Source organism: Triturus cristatus, chromosome 3_1 (genome assembly GCF_964204655.1).
Source record: "Triturus cristatus chromosome 3_1, aTriCri1.1, whole genome shotgun sequence".
Classification (NCBI taxonomy): domain Eukaryota; kingdom Metazoa; phylum Chordata; class Amphibia; order Caudata; family Salamandridae; genus Triturus; species Triturus cristatus.
The window spans coordinates 723,226,303-723,247,646 of record NC_140583.1 but is presented as its reverse complement, the minus strand read 5'-3'; the positions used below and the strand labels follow the sequence as shown (position 1 = coordinate 723,247,646).

At 47.5% G+C, this 21,344-nt stretch overlaps 1 protein-coding gene across 5 annotated transcripts in view; it reads left to right on the top strand.

Moving 5' to 3' along the window:
* The window catches only part of CDHR5 (cadherin related family member 5), a 342,674-nt gene that overhangs the window by 93,837 nt on the left and 227,493 nt on the right, over positions 1-21,344 (top strand). The window lies entirely within an intron of this gene.

The following is a 21,344-nucleotide window of genomic DNA, read 5'->3' as shown; positions in this document are numbered from 1 at the left end:
GAGGGGTAAAAATAAAAAAAAGTCCTCAATATCATTTAGTCAGGAATGTTTATTTGAGTCGAATCTGGACCAGGGGGTGGGAACTAGATCAGGGGGATGATGGCTAAACTTGGTCCAGATATAGGTATCCTTACTTGGAATTTGAATGGTCTTAGGTCTCGTGCCAGACAGAGGGTGGTACTGAGGTATCTTGAAGAGAGCCAGGCCCATACTATGGTCTTGCAGGAAACGCATCTGGTGGCAAGTGAGGGTAAGGAACTATTCCGTAGGTATGGATGGGTCCAGAATTCTTTTGTTTCCGATCAAGAGCCATGCAGTAAGGGGTTAGTGATTCTAATGAGAAGGGGCTCTGGAGTTGAGATTAAGTATTCTAGAACGGATAGTTCCAGTAGATGGGCTTTAGCTGGAATGAAAGGTGCAGACTTTGAATTCATCTGTGTTGGGTATTATGGTCCAAATGAGGATGATCCACAGTATATAGTGGATTTTGGAGCTAAAGCTAGTGGAGGCTACGGTTTTGTTGATTTTGGGTGGGGATTTTAATTTTTTGCTGGATCCCATTTTGGATCACTCCACATGGAGGAATGGTGCTCCGGTGCCTAAAATACGACCAGTTCTTAAAAATATGATGCAGGATCTAGGGCTAACAGATGTATGAGGACAGTCGAAAGGGTATGCTTACTATAGTAAAAAATATGAAGATTACTCCAGATTAGATTCTTTTTTGGTGGAAAGGGGTCTAGCGGCAAATACAAAAGAGATCATACACCATCCAGTACATATCTCGGACCACTCAGCTATCACTGTGACATTACAGGTCCCAGGAATAAAGCCCAGTATAAGGTGGACATTAAAGCGTGCTCTCTTCTTAGATGAGGAGGTGGGGTCCATCCTAAAAAGGCCACATCTGAGTACTTTTTGATTAATACAGCTACAGCCTCCCCAGGAGTAGAGTGGGATGCTTTTAAAGCATGTATCTGGGGATATTAAAAAGTCTCGGTTGTTCTAAGGGAAGAGAAGACAGGGCCGAAATTGCACAGGGGGTGGGAACTAGACCAGGGGGATGATGGCTAAATTAGGTACGGATATAGGTATCCTTACTTGGAATGTGAATGGTCTCAGGTCTCGTGCCAGACAGAGGGTGGTGCTGAGGTATCTTGAAGAGAGCCAGGCCCATATTATGGTCTTGCAGGAGACGCATCTGGTGGCAAGTGAGGGTAAGGAACTATTCCGTAGGTATGGATGGGTCCAGAAATTTTTTCTTTCCGATCAAGAGCAATGCTGTAAGGAGGTAGTAATTCTAATAAGAAGGGGCTCTGAAGTTGAGGTTCAGTATTCTAAAACGGATAGTTCCGGTAGATGGGTTATAGCTGGAATGAAATGTGCAGACTTTGAATTCATCTGTGTTGGGTATTATGGTCCGAATGAGGATGATCCACAGTATATAGTGGATTTGGAGCTAAAGCTAGTGGAGGCTACGGTTTAGTTGATTTTGTTTGGGGATTTTAATATTTTGCTGGAACCCATTTTGGATCACTCCACATGGAGGAATTGCACTCCGCGCCTAAAATACGACCAGTTCTTAAAAATATGATGCAAGCTCTAGGGCTAACATATGTATGAGGACCAGTCGAAAGGGTATGCTTACCATAGTAAAAAATATGGACATTACTCCATATTAGATACTTTTTTTGGTGGAAAGGGGCCTAGCGGTAAATACAAAAGAGACGCATCGCCAGCAGTGGGAGCCTGAGCAACACGACGCCTGCAACACTACCTGACCCAGGAGCCTGTGGGGTAGCGCCGGCAGCAGAGGTCCCGCCCCCTGACACCGGGGCTTGTATTTACACTCCTCGCGCCTCCCGCTTCGCGGGAGATGCATTGCCAGCAGTGGGGGCCTGAGCAACACGACGCCTGCAACACTACCTGACCCAGGAGCCTGTGGGATAGCGCCGGCAGCAGAGGTCCCGCTCCCTGACACCGGGGCTTGTATTTACACTCCTCGCGCACCCCGCCTCGCGGGAGACGCATTGCCAGCATTGGGGTCCTGAGCAACACGACGCCTGCAACACTACCTGACCAAGGAGCCTGTGGGGTAGCGCCGGCAGCAGAGGTCCCGCCCCCTGACACCGGGGCTTGTATTTACACTCCTCGCGCCTCCCGCTTCACGGGAGACGCATCGCCAGCAGTGGGGGCCTGAGCATCACGACGCCTGCAACACTACCTGACCCAGGAGCCTGTGGGGTAGCGCCGGCAGCAGAGGTCCCGCCCCCTGACACCGGGGCTTGTATTTACACTCCTCGCGCCTCCCGCTTTGCGGGAGACGCATCGCCAGCAGTGGGGGCCTGAGCAACACGACGCCTGCAACACTACCTGACCCAGGAGCCTGTGGGGTAGCGCCGGCAGCAGCGGTCCCGCCCCCTGACACCGGGGCTTGTATTTACACTCCTCGCGCCTCCCGCTTCGCGGGAGACGCATCGCCAGCAGTGGGGGCCTGAGCAAAACGACGCCTGCAACACTACCTGACCCAGGAGCCTGTAGGGTAGCGCCGGCAGCAGAGGTCCCGCCCCCTGACACCGGGGCTTGTATTTACACTCCTCGCACCTCCCGCTTCGCGGGAGACGCATCGCCAGCAGTGGAGGCCTGAGCAACACAACGCCTGCAACACTACCTGACCCAGGAGCCTGTGGGGTAGCGCCGGCAGCAGAGGTCCCGCCCCCTGACACCGGGGCTTGTATTTACACTCCTCGCGCCTCCCGCTTCGCGGGAGACGCATCGCCAGCAGTGGGGGCCTGAGCAACACGACGCCTGCAACACTACCTGACCCAGGAGCCTGTGGGGTAGCGCTGGCAGTAGAGGTCCCGCCCCCTGACACCGGGGCTTGTATTTACACTCCTCGCGCACCCCGCCTCGCGGGACGCGCACGGTTGTGCGCCGGGCTAAGCCCGGGCAAAGGGCGGGCCGTTTGTGGCCGTTAGGGGCCGGAAGAGGCCGGGCAGGGCTACCCCCCTGAAGCTCAGCTTAAGGAACGCTTGCCATCGTTGAAAGCTGTAAAGGTACTGTGATCTGTATTATTCCTTCTAGGGCTCCAGGGACCTGCACATAGTGACTTTTGTCATCTATTTTGCTTCTGCCTGGACTATCCAACGCACCGGTATTTGCTTTTTCTTCCGTGTTGTCATTGGTGGCAATCAGCATGGGCAAGAGAAAATCCACAGAGGAGGGTCTGGTGATTAGCAGCAAAAAAAGGAAAAAACCTAAAAACGCAACACATGCTGCAATGAATTGTGTGCTGTCCCGAATAGAGGACATTGTTAATGAATGTGAGGAGTCTTTGACCACTGGGGTTATTGATGTTATAACTCAAGGGGGGTGTAAAGTGGTGAAACCTGCTCCTAAAAAAGGTAATAAAAAGATCCCCGCGATGTTTTTTAACCAACATCAAAGCAGTAATTTGCTTGGTATAGCTGCTGTTCCATCAAAGGACGCTGTTGATCCCTCAATTATTGAAGCCCAGGTTACCGCACCCACTGCACCAGTTTTACATAATTATGAGATTCCTTCCAATCCTGTTTTATGTTCTAACAGATTTTCCTTATTAGATCCCAATCCCGACATTCTTATTTTACCTTCTGATAGGGCGCTTGTAACTTCTGCTAGCCCCGTCAGGTCTCCATCTGGCTCTTTAGAAGACCTACTGGATAGGATCAAAAGGTTGGAAGAGCTGGTTGCAGTACTGAATACCAGGGTGGAGACTCTTGCTTTAAGTCAAGGTATGTCCCAGGTAATTTCTGCCCCAGCACCACCTTCGGGATTCATACCCATTCAGAAGCTGATTGATCCGGTCCCTCTTATTTGGCCCCCAGCCAAAAGACTCCTTAGCTAAGGCCCAAGGCAGGGTTCTAGGAGAGGCCAAAAACAAATCAGTGCCCACCTCCAGGTCCTCCGCCAATGATACGCGGACTTTGGCCCCCAATAGGCTGCCAAACATACACTCTCAAACTAGGGCTAGTATTTATGCTACCCATCCCCTTAGTAGGGGAGAATTTTGCCCCTTTCCTTGTCCAGTGGCTGGTGGTTCTACGTCATGTCATCCTCCCCCAAAGCCCTCTGTTTTCATGACTCAGGTCCGAAACTGATTAACCAGGGGGGGTATGTAAGGAGTCACTCATTGCACAATAAAGTCATCCATTGGCTGAAGCACACTAGAGGATGTAGATCAATTATCAGAGATGACATATCGAGAGTACGACGACTGTCTAGAGAGGACTCGTTACTGGATTGTGTGGAGGTTGAGCTCAGAGATCTAGCCCTAACAGAAAATCTAATATTGCTAGAATATAGGACATCACCTCCCGCACACTCCAGTATTCAAATCCGTAGCTCCCCGGTTTGGACTTACCATAGCGAGCAGGGGGACTCTGGGCTCAGACAGGTGGACTGACTAACTAATCCTTATGTAAACACCGTTTCACCAACTCTCGAGTGCCCCTGTCCAGAGGAATTGGGCCACAATTCTGGTCCCTTTTTAGATTCCATAGGGGCTGGACCTGTTCTGCCAGTGATATCTGGTGCAGCTCCTGGGAGGGGCTCAGATGGGAGGGGCCCAGAGAGCAGGGAAATAGTTATAGCTTCCCCCTCCACTATAAACCCCCCAAAAGCTATTCAGCTCATCTCTTGGAACATCGCCGGATTAAAAAGGAACCTTGCTGACCCTGCATGGAATGACTTTATCGATAAATTTGATATCATTCTCCTCCAGGAAACCTGGAGCTTGGTTCCCTTCCATAGACCCGGGTTTTCCACGTTTTTTGTTCCGGCGATTAGTTCCCCTAGAGGTCGTCCATCGGGGGTCTTCTAATCTGGGTAAACATTGATTTGAATTGGTCAGTCAAGCACAATGTATGTGCATCCCATGACATTCTCCACTTATCCACCGGTGGGTCAGAACGTTATCCTGGCTTAGAAATTTTTAATATTTATGCTAGAGGGTCGTCTGGTGCACAACCAAGTCCTACGATAACTCTCGAGACCGAACTTTCAGCCATCCCCGTCGCGTCGGGTGTAATTGCACCTTTGAGCCCCTTAGAGACGACGACATCTTGGGCATGGACGAGATTGACTTTAAGCGAGGCATTCCTTCCCTTAGCCTCCAACCAGTAAAAAAGTGGACAAAAAGGGCTGTGCAAATTAACGCCCTGACTCTAGAGTTCAATTTAAGGGCGACAAATGGCAGAACCCGCTCAGATACTAAGGGAGCACCTACATTTACTAGAACTAGGGCCCCTTCGCGCATAGACTACATCTTGCTGGATGTCAAACTGTGGCCGGATCTCACTGATATGGAAATCATCCCAGGCATGAGAGCGACCACGACCCGCTTACCATGCAATTCAAGCGCGAGCTGTCCATTCCATCTATTGAGCTTGATAGTGCCCAGACATTATGGTCTAGAGAGGTTGTCCCATCTAATTGTAATAGACGGCTCAAATGGTCTAGAGTCGCAAAGCGAGAGTTGGATTTGGGCAGGATCAAAAATATTGTGGAAGAAAGCATAAGTTCAATGGACGCTGCCCCTGCTAGTTCTTCCAATATCTTGCCTGTTAAGGGTTTTAACCAGATTTATTTGGAGACCGTGGTAAAGGTGGGGAACTTCTTTGAATTAAGTGTCAAAGGGGATCGCAAGCCACCCAGACCGAAAATGGTAAACCTGTGGTTTTCAAGCGATTGTAGGGAAAGCAGACAGGTACTTGCTAGGGTCTTAAAAGCAAGGGATCAGCCCTCCATCATTCATGCCCGGAAATCCTATTATAGCGCCATAAAGAAAGCAAAGCGCCAATGGGAAGAAGATCACTGGCAGGACCTGAAGCGCGCAGCACGTTTGAAAGATTCAACCCCGTTTTGGGATCTTCTTAACATCAGCGCAAGGGGTGGGGCAGACCCAATCCCAAATCATATAACGGGGCGCCAGTGGTTTGATCATTTCTCTGGTCTATACTCTCCCGGTGATGAATCATCTCCGGAGGAGCTGGGTTCAGTTCTTGAGCCCTTAGTTCCTCTGGGGGGGGGGGGCAGTTTGGTCTGACTGAGATCCAATTAGCAATTAAAACGATAGCATCGGGTAAGGCAGCGGGACCCGACGGTCTCCCTGGAGACCTCCTTCTCCATGATAGGGAACTCTGAGCCAAGTTTATTTTACAAACTCTGAATAATATAGCGGCAGGGTACCCGGTACCAGATTCCTGGAAGGGGGCGGAGGTGGTGCCCATCTTTAAAAAAGGTTATGGAAAGGACCCCGCCAACTACAGACCAATCAGTCTAATTGATGTGATTCAAAAAGAGGTAGGCGGGGTCCTCCTGACCAGGATTAAGGCCTGGATTGATGAGGATGGCATTCTCTCACATTTCCAGGCCGGATTCAGGCAAGGGGTCGGAACGATCGATCAGGTTTTCAGATTTTGCACAATTTACTGGAAATCTGTTACTATTGAAAAGGGTAGCTTATACCTGGCTTTTATCGACCTCAAAACAGCTTTTGACCTGGTACCCCGGCCAAAGTTGTGGCAAGTCCTGGCCGATTTGGGGATTCCCCCCTTAATTTTGGACCTTCTTAAATGGCTCCACGAAGGCAACTTTGCGAGAGTAAGATGGGGGCATCAGGGTCAGCTGACTGAGAGAATAGCAGTAAGGAGAGGGATCCGCCAGGGCTGTGTTTTGGCGCCGACCCTGTTCTCTCCCTTTATAAATGGGGTGGCAGACTACTTGAGAGACGATGGGGTCGACGCCCCAGCCTTGGGCGGCGAAAAATCACCCTCTCTGCTTTTTGCAGATGACACGCTGCTGATCTCAAAGAGCCCCATGGGTCTTCAAAAATTGCTGTCCCGCTTTACCGAGTTCTGTAACATCAGGGGCTTGTAGATCAATACATCTAAGACCAAGCTAATGGCCATGTCCCTTTCTAAAAGATTCAAGAACAACATCAAGGACGACAATTGCAATCTGGAGCTTGTGTCAGCCTTTGAGTATCCTGGGGTGAGGATTAATAATAAGTTGGAATGGGCACCTCACATATCCAAAATGCTCCTAAATCACAAGCGAGCCGCAGGAGCTATTGCCAGACACCAGAGGCTGTCATATAGTCGGCCTATAGCTGCAGCAACTAAGGTATATCAGGGGAAGGCGCTATCAGCATCTCTCTACGGGGCGGAACTTTGGGGATTTGAAAATCTAGCAGAGATGACCAAATCCGAAAATAAGTTTTTTAGAGACATAGTCTCGCTTCCTCTGTCCACCCCACTTGTTCCTCTCCGTAGTGATCTTGGTAGACATTCCATAAATGACGTGGCTAGGCTGCGCCCCCTATTGTACTGGGTGAGGCTTAGGAGGTCTCCGGACCTATGCCGATATGCCGCCGCTCTAGACGATATATTACATCTTGGAGCCTGTCATAAGATTCCGTGGGTATCCAATTTACAAAAACTGGTGCTGGAGCTGGGCTTGGGCGACTTCTGGGAGAATCAGCAACCACCTTCTAAGCCCATTGTTAAAAAAATGTATTGGGATTAGGCCATCGCTGCTACTCTGCGGTCCCAGAGAGGCATCCTCACTGAAAATTTTTTGGATGCCAACCCTGCCCCCAGTTTAGAGGCTTTTTTAGATATCATTGAATCGCCCAGCGACAGGTCACTCTACCTTAAATTAAGATATGGCACATTACCACTTCACGATTTTCAAACAGGGTGGAAAGGTGGAAAGGGGGATGATAAAGGTTGCCCAGGTTGTGCCTCCCCCTCGGAATCCATCGGCCACTTCTTGTTTGCATGTCAGGCCTACAAACAACCCAGATCTAGATGGTTGAAACCCGTATGTGTTAATCTGGGCTGTAGGTCGCATACGGTGGCCTTGCGCATTCTAACTCATGAGACGACAGTCCCTAGCATTATAATTGGGACTGCAAAGTTTCTGGGGGGAGCCTGGAGGATAAGGCAGAGACGTCTTAAGAAGCATTAAATAATTACTGAGAATAATTTTATCTCTTTAGCCTATCCGCTAGTTTTTAGCTTGTAAAGTAACAACACCTACAGCCCTAATTCCCCCCCCCCCTTCATGACACTTTTTATCTTTTGTTTCTTGTCCTTTGATGTCAATGAACTATGCTGTATTAGACATTGTTAAAATTTTATACTGTATACATGGGGAACCCAATGTTGTAGTGGGTTCTTGTTTTTTTTTCTCCTTTTTTTAAGATTGTTTTTATAATGTTTTATACTTTTATGATATTTTTATATCGAATAAAGTTACTACAAATACAAATGAGATCATACACCATCCAGTACATATCTCGGACCACTCAGCCGTCACTGTGACATTACAGGTCCCAGGAATAAAGCCCAAAATAAGGTGTACATTAAAGCGTGCTCTCCTCTTAGATGAGGAGGTGGGGTCTATCCTGAAAAAGGCCACTTCTGAGTACTTTTTGATTAATACAGCTACACCATCCACAGGAGTAGAGTGGGATGCTTTTAAAGCATGGATCTGGGGGGTATTAAAAAGTCTTGGTTGTTCTAAGGGAAGAGAAGAAAGGGCCGAACTTGTAAGAAAGGAAAAAGAAGTTGGTATTCTTGAGGCCTCTGTACAAGCATCAAGCAGTGGGAAAGATACAGAGATGCTGTTAAAAAGACTCCAAGGGGTGCAGTTAAATTATAAAATCAAATTAGATTCCAAGTGTAAGGCAAGGTGGCAGGCTGGAAGTATGAGACAGTTCGAGTATGGAGAGAAAGCCAGGGCATTATTGGCTTGGAAAGCCAGGGTAGAAAGAACCAGGAATACAATTAAAGAAGTGTTGGGCCCTCAGGGCAATGTGTTAGACAACTGGGAAGATATGCAGAATCATGTGGTTTCCATTTTTGCCTTGTTATATAAGGACAATATCTTTCGAGAACCCCAAGGGTTTACAGATTGGTTGGGGGAGATTGGTCTTCTTCTATTGACTAGAGAAGGAGAGGAGTGTATACGTAAGCCCCAATTACTCTGGAGGAGATAAGAAGGGCCATGACTAGAGCCAAGAATGGGAAGGCTGCCGGTTTGGATGACATCCCTTTGGATGTTTATAAACTTCTAATAGAGGAAGTAGTTCCAGTCTGGGAGACCTTGTTTAATCTGGTGTATAAGGGGAGGGCACAGGTACCTGGGTCATGGAAGGAGGCTACCATAGTCTTGATTCTAAAACCAGCTAAAGACCCTAAGAAGGCAGATTCGTATCGTCCGATATCCCTGCTTAATGCAGATTATAAAATTTTTGTTAGTATTTTGGCAGGGAGATTGGCCAACTGGCACCTCAGCTTATACACCCTGATCAGAAAGGATTTGTTCCTGGGAGGCAGATTCATGAACGGACTCAGCAATTAATTGGCAGTATAGACCTTGCTACAGCTCGTTCGATCCCCTTGGCTGTAGTTACATTGGACGCTGCTAAGGCTTTCGATCTATAGGAAGTTTTGGCGATAATGGGTTTTGGCCATTGTTTAATTACAACGTTAAAAGCTCTGTATGAGCAATCAACAGCTAGGATTCTTCTTAATGGCTTCCTAACAAGAACTTTTCAGATTTCTAGGGGCACATGGCAGGGCTGTCCTATCTCTCCTTTGTTGTTCGTTATTTATATCGACCCATTTGCTCAGTTATTGTGACAAGATGCTCAGGTTATTCCTTTCAGTTCAGGCGCTTATAAAAACAAAGTCGCATGGTATGCAGATGACCTTGCAATTTATACCTCGGACCCGGTTCTAACTATCTCAAGGGTGGAAGTTCTGGTGAAAGAATTTAGGGCACTATCTGGGTATTTGGTAAATAATCCGAAGTCTTGGATAATGTGTTTGAAGTTTCCGAACTGGAGGGGAGAAGTACAGAATTAGCTTAGATATTGAGGAATAAGCATAATAAATCCATTAGAGGAAATTCCTCAGTACAATCTGGAGAGGATAGTAAAGGAGGTTGATACATCACTAGCTAGATGGGAGAACCTGCCCCTGACCATATATGAGATAGTGAATTTAATTAAAATGGCGATACTTCCTAAACTAACGCACCTTTTTAACTATATCCCTCCGACGTTACCCAGGGCTGTGATCCATAAGATACAGGGGAAATTAGTTAGTTTTGTCTAGGAATCAGAAGGAGCCCAGCTTGCCTGGAAGCAATTGAGGCATAAGCTTGAGAAGGGTGGACTGGCTCTCCCAGATCTAAAGTTATATTGGACACAGGCACCCACCCTACCTGATTGGACTCTGACTTTCCCTTTTTCTCTTAGATGTTTCCTAATCCAATTGTGGAGGGATTCAGATTGTATGTTAAGGCAATGGGCGGTCCATTACTGCAGCCTTGTATTTCCAGGGATTTGCCTCTCCTTCTGATTCTCCTAGCCAATGTATAGCAAAAATTGACTCAGGTGCGGTTTTACCCCCACCACTCTTAGGATACTGAACGATCTCCTTGTCTTTTTCCCTGCTTCTCACCCAACATGTATGCAAGTCTGTAAATCAGGCTGTTTTTTCAGTGGGGGCCATGATCACTTTCAACTTGGTTGCACTGCCACTTCTTGGGTTGAGTGCGATTTGGCAGTCATTCTTGGGCTTTCTTCGGGAGCCACTGTCTTAGCATGTGGAAGAGGGGTCAGGAGGGCATTGGCTCTCATCTGGTCCGGTGATGCACGACGCATCCCCACCAAGGCTGTGCAGGCCTGGCTCAGTGTGACCACATTGAGGCTGCATCCTTTGAAGTCAGTGTAGCATCAGGTGAGCCAAAACAGGTAGTAGAGAGACCACGGCTCATGTCACACCATAGTTTTGGGTTGGTAGCTTTGGGTGTAATTGCTCAGGTCATGATTCATCGTCAGAACTTGGGCAGAGTGGCTAGTACAGAAGCATAGGGAATGCTGCATCATTACAACTACAGGTGCAGCAGCTTAGGTGCACCGTAGTTGGTTACTTTAAGTGCTGTAGCTCAGACTACAGCACATTGTAACAACTGAGGCACAATGGTGTCACATGACTGTTGGTTACTTTGGCTGCAGTGGCTCAGGCTACGACGCGCCTTCACAATTTCTGCCAGGAATCAGAGAGGAGAGCCTGGAGCAACTGACACCATTGTTCACAGAACACTCTGTATTCCTCTCCTTATGGAGATCTACTGCACCAGGGTCTCGCTGTACCTCACTTCTCCTGGCCAGTATCTCCTACTGCAGGGTTGGCAGGCTCCTTCATTTTCTCAATATGCACACTATCTTCCAGGTACTTCATGATAGGTTATCAGCTCTTGCAAGCAAAGGGTAGACTCAGACAACATCACCTCACCTCTTGGAAACAAGTTGTCAAGTAGACACCAGCTCTGACTGCACAACAGTTTTCTATGAACAAAATAGGGTGGTCAGTGTGTCTTGCTTTTGTACAGTCAAAGCAGACGAGAGATATGAATGCACTGTGCGTGCTTTCAGGACTGGTTTATAGTCATTTAATATTCCTTGCTAGGCTGCTCTGTAGTCACAGCCTTTCTTTAGAATGTTGGTCCTCAGAACAGAGTAGTCCCCAGCCTAGATCACCCACAACAGAGGCACCTAGAGGAGTGAGCTTTCACCACCAGACACAGTTAGGAGTAATCAGGCAAAATACAAAGGTCTGGCCTCACCTAAGTAGTCCTTTCACAATAGACAACAAAGTGCTGCAGTCCTACCCTTCATCCTACCATCTACCAAATTGTAGTGCTCTATGAAGACAATCAGCAGCTACTTTCAGCAAAACATCTGATCGAATTTCTGATAGAGGTTTATCTCGTCTTTTCCCACTGCAGTGTCTAGGTTTTCTCCCTCCAGCTTCATGAATGTCAGTCATATGCCTCCACTATACTATATGGGAAAAATAACATCACCTCCATTATTTGCAAAAGACAAAGCCAGGGTTTACCAAAATTGGATTCCACAGACCTCCATTTGTCTGGTTCACTCATACACACAATGCAAGCATGAAGCAGAAACACACAATGTACAGTTGGTATGTGAGCACTAGGATCTGAGTGAGTGCATTGAAGTAAAACTTTACCACAAGTGGGACAGTAGGCCTCCACTATATTGACACAGATTTAAAAAGTCCAAGTCACAGCTATGAATTAAAAAATATGGTGTGGTGTCACCACCACTCTATTTGCTAAACCCATGACAGTACTCACTCATGTCAAGGGTCAGTCTAAGCCTCTGAGCTGTGAAGCTAAGGCCAAAATCAAAAACAAAGCTATCTGATACATGCAGTCAGGCACTCAGGGCAGGGGAACACAACTGTACACCATGAAGGGACATTCCTGTTCTATCAGATTACTTAAATAATGTTATATCCAATGACCAACACTGACTCACTGCCCCTTTCTTTTCTGAGAGTATAGGCCACTTTTTTTCTAATGGACATCAATATTTTGCCTTTCTCCATCTGTTCATTGAGTGTGCTCCAGTCCTTTGCCTGATAATGTATACTTTGATTCCAGAATCATTTGATCTATCTTCTTGATGTATATATTCACAAAGGGAGAGTAAGAAGATCTAACTTCAACCACGACCTCCTATACTAACATACCATCACAACAAGTGCTTGAATCAATAGAGTCACTCTATATAACTCAGTCTAAATTCATTTGTAGTGCTCACTATAATCTTATGGTATCCAAAGGAAGTTGGAGAGGATACCTCACCCACAAATTATTTTGGCATGTAAGGGCACCATGTGGTATGCCCAGCAGTGCCAAATGCCAAATGTACTTACATTGCAAACTTCTAGGCGCCTTTATATACTCTGCAGTAATCACCGCTGAGTATGTAAGGGCGCTGAGGGTTAGGCACTGTAAGTGCTTGTGATATTTAACAGCGCTATTTCTTAGTGCAAAATGCATCCATTTTTGGACACAAGGCTGCATTTTGTGTTAAGAAAATACAGCCAAATGACCACTCTGCCCTGCCAAGGAATTCCGCAGAATCTCATGTAATTTTAATGTAATTCTGCGGAATTGTGCAGAGACAAATTCAGCCAATTCCGCTGCTTCTAGTTGGAAGCCTGTTGTGTTCCTGTGGCTTCAGATCAGGAGCCATTGTTGACACTCTGGGCTCTGGGTTCAAGAGATGCAGGTCCAGTCCTTCTCACTTGGGCAAGTGGGCAGCAGGTCAGCACAGGAGTGTACTGAAGAATTGGTCTCTGAGGTCCAGTGGGGTTTTTGAAGTGGGGAGGAGCTACTGGATGGATTCCTTTGAAGTGCTTAGTACCCTGACTTCCTGGCCCTAACTCCAGACTAGCTACAGGAGGTATGCAGCCCTTTGTGTGAAGACTGGACTTAGCTGTTCAAGTGTAAGTGGGGCTTGGCCCAGCTCCTCCCTCCTATCCTGCCAGGGATGTTCCATCCAGTCACACCTAAGCCCCCCTTTGTGTGTGGCAATCTAGGAAAATACACAAATCCCAACTGCCAACTATATACAGTCATGTGATATACAGGCAGGTTGCAGCACCAAAATTGTAATTTAAATTCAGACTTCACCATCAATTAGGAATGTTTATTACAATTCAAAAGACACCTAATATGAACTGTTTAGCTGTTCCCATTTGGAAATTACAGCTTTTTAAATGTAATAAGGTAACTCCAAATTTATTCTATGGTAGCGGTAGGCCTTGCACTAATGAAAAACAACTTTTTCACTAACAGGATATGTAAAACATAAAGGTACATGTCTTTCTAAATACACTGCATCCTGCCCTCTGGGCTGTCCAGGGCATACCCAAGCAGTGAATTATATGTATTAAAAAGGAAGGTTTGGGTTTGCCAGGTCGAAATGGCAGTTGAAAACTGCACACACAGATTTTAATGGCATGGCTATTAAAGTTCTACTTAAGTGGGTGGCACAACCAGTGCTGCAGGCCCACTAGTAGCATTTCATTTAAAGACTCTGGGCCCAGGTAGTGCCACTTTATTAGGGACTTACAAGTAAAAATAAATATGCCAACTGGACATAAACCAGTCTGACCATGTTTTAAGGAGAGAGCACAAGCACTTTAGCACTGGTTAGCAATGGTAAAGTGTGCAGAGTCCGAAGGCCAGCAAATCAGAATTCAGCAAATCAGGAAGTAAAAAGGCAAAAAGTTGGGGGAAAACACGCCATGGATGCCAGGTCTTGCAACTGGATTATGCAAATAATCTTGAAAAAAGTGATGGATAGAAATTATTGAATTAACCTTAGTCATAGATAATTCCTCTGCGCAGCATTCCTTTATCATTGCTCTTACCATCTCAAAAACAAGGGCCAATCAATAGAAAGTCAGACTAAGGGCCAGATGTACGACCAAGAAAATTGAGCATCGCAAATTGCGACTCTTTTGCGAGTCTTAATTTGCGAGGCACAATTTCCGATGTACAACAGTGTATTTCACATTGTTTGTGATTCCCAATGGGGTCGCAAATTGCGAGGCTCATTAATATTAATGAGCCTCTCGCAATTCGCAAGCCCATTGGGAATGACAGCCCTCCCAGGGATGGTGGCTTGCTGGGCTCAGTAGTCCACCATGTCTGGGACTGCTTGTCAATGAAGTAGCTTTTGTTTTTTTAAATGCAGCCCGTTTTTCTCAAAGGAAAACGGGCTGCATTTAAAAAAGAAAAATGAAACCTTTCAGTTTCATTTTTTTAAGGGCAGGCAGTGGTCCCAGAGACCACTGCCTGCTCTTAAAAAATATTTACCAACATACTCACAAAGAGGAAGGGGTCCCCTGGGGACCCCTACCCTTTGCGAGTGGTTTACCACCTACTTGAAGTAGGTGGTAAACTGCAAGTGTTTTGCGGCCACAAATGCGGTCACAAAACACTAGTACATAGCATGTTGACTTGCTATTAGGAAGGGACGCCCCTTCCTAATAGCTAGAGTGACAAATGCTATTTTGCGACTCAGGAACTCGCAAAATAATATTTGTACATGCTATTATCCTTTGTTGCGGCCGCAAATGGGAGGGTCTCCCATTTGCGGCTGCAAAAAAGGGTTGTACATCTGGCCCTAAATCCCTTTCAAATTGGAAGGTCTAGCAAGAAACCCTGGGACAGATCAGCTTTGAAAAGGAATGCAAAAATCCCTAGAAATTATGGGCATTGTTGAGCTGCATCACTGGCATGCAGCTTTAGTCCCTTTGGCACAAGAAGCTATGGAAATTGCATTTGCATTAACTCATAGCATTTAGAGGCAGAAATAGGAGTCAGGTGGAGAGCAATGAACATTTGGAAATCTACTATGTTTTCTACACAGTTTTTATTTTTAGATTGGGTGAAACAGACATGATTCTACTGTGTGGTAATTCTGCTTTGGCTGCAGCAGAATCCAAGCCTCATTTTCCATTATTTTTTCTCAATGAGGGAGATTGCAATGCTCCTCTCTGCCAAAAAGCAGCTTCCCCTTCCCTCCTCTACTCCCCCCCTGAGCCCCTTCCTACACCCTCCATCCATCCCAGAGATCCCTGCATATATTTACCTCATGTCAGTTTAGGTGGTAAATATATGTGTTAAACCTGGACTTAGTCAAGACACCAAGATGGCTGACGGGTAAGGAGCTCCGGCCGGGTGCTCCCGGCGAGGACCGTCGTCTTGGCGAAAATACTTGCAATTTCCCCCAATCGAACCATCCATACCCCGGGGATTGAAGGCAATTTTTCAGCGATCCTCTCGCAGTGGATGATAATGGTGGGAGATGATGGAACACTGCAGTCTGATTCCCTTGTGGAGAATGCTACGAAGGTCCATTTGCTGGGAGCTGCTTCCGCTGAACCGGATACGCAGGATTAGACTCTGCCCCTAACGATAGACATTGTGCCTGAGACTTTGTTGGAGGATCTTCCTGGGGATGTCAGTGAAAGTGATTTATCATTGACTGTTGGACTATAACACTGCTTGTTGATACAGGTCTACTACGCAGGAGGTGGTAATGCTGTATAGTGGTGTTTGTTGCACTGGGACTTAGGGGGGGCAGTATAGCGCTATTTGTGGGCCTGACGGGACCTAGGGGAGGGGATGTTGCCTGGATTAAGTATATATGCAGTGGGTGTATTTCAGAATGGCAGTGGGATCATTGATCTGTGGTGAGCGGACGGAGGGGGGGTGCGATGTTCTCTTGTTGCCCCTGTTGGGCTTAGTGGGATGCTGTGTACATCCTGGCATGAATAGTGGGTGGGCAAAATCGGCTGTGATGGTTGTCGAGCATTGCCTGTAGGTGGGGGGAGGCGGGGTTGTTGTTGGTTTAGTTGTTATTGTTTTGGTGGTGTTGTGCCAAAGAGCGAGTCATTGCAGAAGAGTGCCGAGTCCTGACGCGTCGCCAGACAGAAAGTGCGAATGTATGATCATGGCAGATGTAGTAAAGTTCCTTAGCTGGAATGTTAGGGGTTTAGGCACCTGCACTAAACGACACAAGGTCCTTTCATTTATTAAGCGCCATGGCACAATGATTACGTGTCTGCAGGAGACACATGTGGATGATGCTGGGGCAGGGCGCTTAGCCAAAAAATGGAGGGGGCAGGTGTTCCACTCGTCGCATTCTACGTATGCCAGGTGGGTTTTGATTTGGGTGGCACTTGGGGCCCCATTTACTCTACAATATGCCGAAGCAGACGTAGAGGGTCATTATGTGTACTGTGGGGCAAGCTAGATGGCAAAGATATCAGTATATTAAACACCTATGCCCCTAATATTGATGAGCCAAATTTCTTTGTGGCCTTACAGGCTTTGATCATTGTAGACTTGGACACTCCCCTACTATGGTTGAGAGACTTTAATTGTGTGGTGGATCCGGAATTGGATAGATGCCCCCCTCGAAGGGGTACCAGGGCGCGTATGACTAAGCAGTTACAAAAATGAATGAGTGACATAGGCATCCGGGATGTTTGGAGGGAGCACCACCCGACCCAGAAAATATTCATCTGTTTTACACCCACTCACAACACTCACAGTCGTCTAGATAGGGTACTAGTGACAGAACATCCAGCGTTTATGGCAGCGGAGATTATACACCTAGCGCGTTTTTTGTCTGATCATGCACCTGTGTGTTGCGCGGTGTGGTGGGCAGCAGGGGAGCAGGGCTCCCATAGATGGCGGCTCCCCATTGATATTCTGGAGGATCCGGTTGGGAAGGAGGCAATTTTGAGCGCATTAACAGGGTATATGTCCCTTAATTGGGGTACTGCTAGCAATAGAGCTCACGAGTGGGAGGCAATGAAGGCCGTGGTTAGAGGGGGGCAATGGGGCCTCACATATGGCGTCCGGAGGCAATTACAATATGAGCTGCTGGATAGGGAGAAAATGTTAGCTGAACTTCAGTCAGAGTCGCAAGGGCAAGGTGATTCCCAGGATCGGGAGCGTGAGTTACGGTAACAGTTTGCAGATACTCGGGATAGGCTGGATAAGTATACCCTAATGAAATATCGCCAGCGGCTACATGCAGAGGGTGATAAATCTGGTTGGTTATTGGCTTGGATATTGCGTAGGGAGCAGTCCCCCCCCTTGGTTACCAGTCTTCAAGCGCAGTCGGGCATGCTGGTTTATTCTCGGGCAGCTATGCTGAAGGTGTTCTGGCAACACCTGCAGACAGTGTATAGGGCAGACCCCTGGTGGGTGCAGACCATTATATCCCCTTTTTAGAGGGTCTACCATTGAGGAAGGTATCTGATGAGGTTAAGACGGAACTGGATGCGCAGATCACTGAGGAGGAGCTCAGGGAGGCGATAGCAGACATACCTAGAGCCATTGAGTATTATCAAGCATATTCAGCAATACTGGCCTGGCCGTTGTTGCAAACTTTTAATGAGTCCTTTGAGAGTAGAACATTGCCCCCTATGATGCGTGAGGGTGAAATTTGTCTGATTCCAAAGCTGGGTGGCGATGTCCAGGGCCCGACGGCATTTTGACCCCTGACGATGATTAATTCGGATGTAAAAATTTTATGTGAAGGGCTGGCCAAGTGTTTGGGTCCACATAAGCCACATCTAGTCCACGAGGACCAGGAGGTTTCATCCCGGGCCGTAGTACATCAATGAACATAAGGAGGCTGGCGCATGTCTTGCATGAGACGCAGGGGGCACATGGGGAGATGGCCTTGGTGTCCATCGACCTTGAAAAGGCATACGACACGGTGAAATGGGGGTACTTGCTCGAAATCCTTGGGAAGTTATGGATTGGACCATGCTTTCGCAGGTGGGTTAAAATACTATATACAAACCCACCGGTATGTGTGCGAATGGGCCAAACCAGATCGGCGCAGTGGTTGTTGGTGCGGGGCATGTGGTAGGGGTGCCCACTGTCGCCACTGATGTTTGCTCTGGCCATTGAGCCTATAGCAATATGGGCAAGACAGGAACTGGGCAGCCGGGGCATGCAAATTGGGCAGAGTACGCATCTTATCTTACTCTATGCGGATGATGCGCTGTTTCATGTTACGTCTCCTCATGAAGTTATACCGCGCTTCCTGAGGCTGATGGACAAGTTCACGACTTATATAGGACTGCGCATAAATAGATTTAAATCCCTGGCGTTCCCCCCTAGCAGGACTGCGAGATAGTGAGGCGGAGGACTTGCCTAGTCTGGGATTGAGATAGGAGACGGATCACTTTTGATATCTAGGGGTGCAGGTGGCTCATGGGGACGCTAGGCTGCTCCAGCTGAATATGAACAGGGTGGTGGATTTGCTGTGGCACTCCGTAGAGTTCTGGAATATGCTGTTGCTGTCCTTAATGGGTAGAATGGCGGTGGCAAAGATGGTGATGCTGCTGAGATGTCTATATGCTTTGCAGAACGCATTGTGCCTGATTTTTGCAAAAGTGTTCCGACAACTGAATTCTCTTCTGGTGACCCTGCTTTGGGCAGGGAAGTGTTGTAGGGTTGAACTGCAGGTGCTCCAGAAACGGTATGAGGAGAGTGGTCTAGGAGTACCCAGATTTGATCTTTATTATTATGCTGTGCACCTTCAGTATGCGGTGCAGTGGTTAGATGAGGGCGATCACTGGGAAAAGCATTTATTAGCCAGACGAGTGCAGTCAGAGGATCTCACTACGATCTCGATGGAGGGTGCTGGGGTGAGCGCAGAGTTGACATATGTTGTTAGACAAATGGCCTATATATGGCAGAAAGTTGTGGAACGAATGCTGGGGCGGGTGCCCTTCCACCTGGAATTGTCCGTTTGGCAGTTGGTCCCTGTGCGCAGGATGGTGGAAAACATGTGTTTCCAGCCATGGACCGAGGGTGGCTGCAGGGTATTGGCTGATATATATATAAATGATACATACCTTATATTTGAGTAGGCGTGTGAAGGGATCGGTTTGGGATAGGGGCAATATCTACAATATGCTGGTCTGATGGAAGTGGCTATGGTGACATGGCCCACATATCCGGGTATGCCCCGGACCACTGAGACCTTGGACATTTTGTTGACATGTGGAGGGGGGCGTAGTTTGGTGTCTTTGTTGTATAAGGCTATGAGGGAGGACTCAGGGTCTTTGGCACTTAGGGCATGGGGTGCTTGGAACGAGGTTTTGCAGGCACCGTTACTGGAGAGGGAGTGAGTCAGAGTATGTATGCCAACACGCAAGGTGTCTTGCAATGCCCGACTGAAGCTGCTGCACTATAACTTCTTGCAACGGGTGTATATGACCCCGGCGAGGCTCCATCGTATTGATGCCTCTCGTTTGCATGAATGTCCTAGATGTCATGGAGCCCATGCTGGGTTCATGTATTTGGCGTGGGAATGCCCAGAAGTGCATCAGTATTGGCTTGAGGTCATAGCAAGGCTCTGTGGAATGGCGGGAATTGTGTTGGATCCTAAGCCTGAGCAGTGCCTCCTAGGGCTGGTACCGCACCGCAAGAAGAGGAAAATGGCCAACAAGCTATTGCAGTTAGCGTTAGTATTGGCTAAATGGAGGGTTGCCATTTTCTGGATGGGTGAGCGGGCCCCCTCTTTTGTAAATTGGATGAGAGACGTGGGGGAGTGGTCCTTGGTAGAGGATCTACACGTGAAACCCTGCCACAGGGACGAAAGGTTGGATGAGGACATAGCAACGTGGAGAGAACTATGTAGAGAATTGTTGAGCTCAACAGGGACAAATAGTGACCAGAGTGCCGAGACTGATGGTGACGATAGTATTTAAATGCTGGTGCCTGTGTCTCCCTAACTGTATATGAAGCTGTGTCTGCTGCTAAGCCATGAAAAGTGTAAAGTGTATCTAGCTGTGCTATGTGTTCGGGACTCTAATGTGTGTAACGTAAACAAGTTGATGCATATTGTCTAGAAGGATTCTGTATATGACCGATCAGTTTGAGGTGAAAATTTACAAATAAAGTTTTTAAAAAAACAAAAAAACATTTCAGCGATCCACAAGATTAATTTCTTTCACAGTAAAAATCGACCGCCTACTAAATTCAGAGGAATATGGCCGATTGATTGGTTGAGCTGCATATTGCAGCTGGGAGGAGATGGGCTCTCGATCACTCTCTGGGTGTCAACCCTCTGCCTTCACCTACCTTCCGGTCATTGCCCTACTATTATGCATCCCGCTACAATCAACTTCACGTACGGATTACCTTGAGTCCACGGCCCGGCTCGTTTCCTGTTGCGCTGCCCTGACCCCCTGAGATGTTTTTCGGAGCAAAGGGAGAGCATGGTCTCTCGGTCTGTGGCCCCCTCTCTCTCAGGGATCCAGGAGTAGGGACTGCCTTATTCCACTGGTGAGGTGCTCGGGGTCTGAGGGGTCTCCACTTCACAATCAAAATTGGCTGAGGGTCATACGAATAGAGTTCTCCATCCCATGCTGTGGGTGGTTCTTGGAGGGATCATCGTCTGCAACCTGTCCTGTCCGTGGATCATGGCATCAGCAAGTTGATTTTGTGCATTGTGATGGACAGCTGAGTTTCTCTCCCGTTCCCCATCTCCTCCTGTCTGCAACCTGTTCGATGATGATGGTGGGTGTTGTGGCGGCTATCTTTCACGCTTACGCAGTCCTCTCGGCTGTTTACTAATCACGGCTCTTTGCGTGAAGACAATCCCGTTATGCTGCGGCGTGGCGACATTAATCCGGCTGTGGACTTAACTCCTTTTCTGGAATCAGACCTTGCCTTTGTTCCAGCCCGGGGGTGATGGACTGGGCCTGGTTTTACACTAGTTGGTGCTGGTTTACGGGACTTGTATTTTTATCTAACCGACCATCTGCCCAATCTCTTACCCCCGCTACTCTATGTATTGTTTTATTTGGTGTATGGCCATCTCTCCGTTGCTTCTCCTTATTAATTGTACATTGATGTCTGTT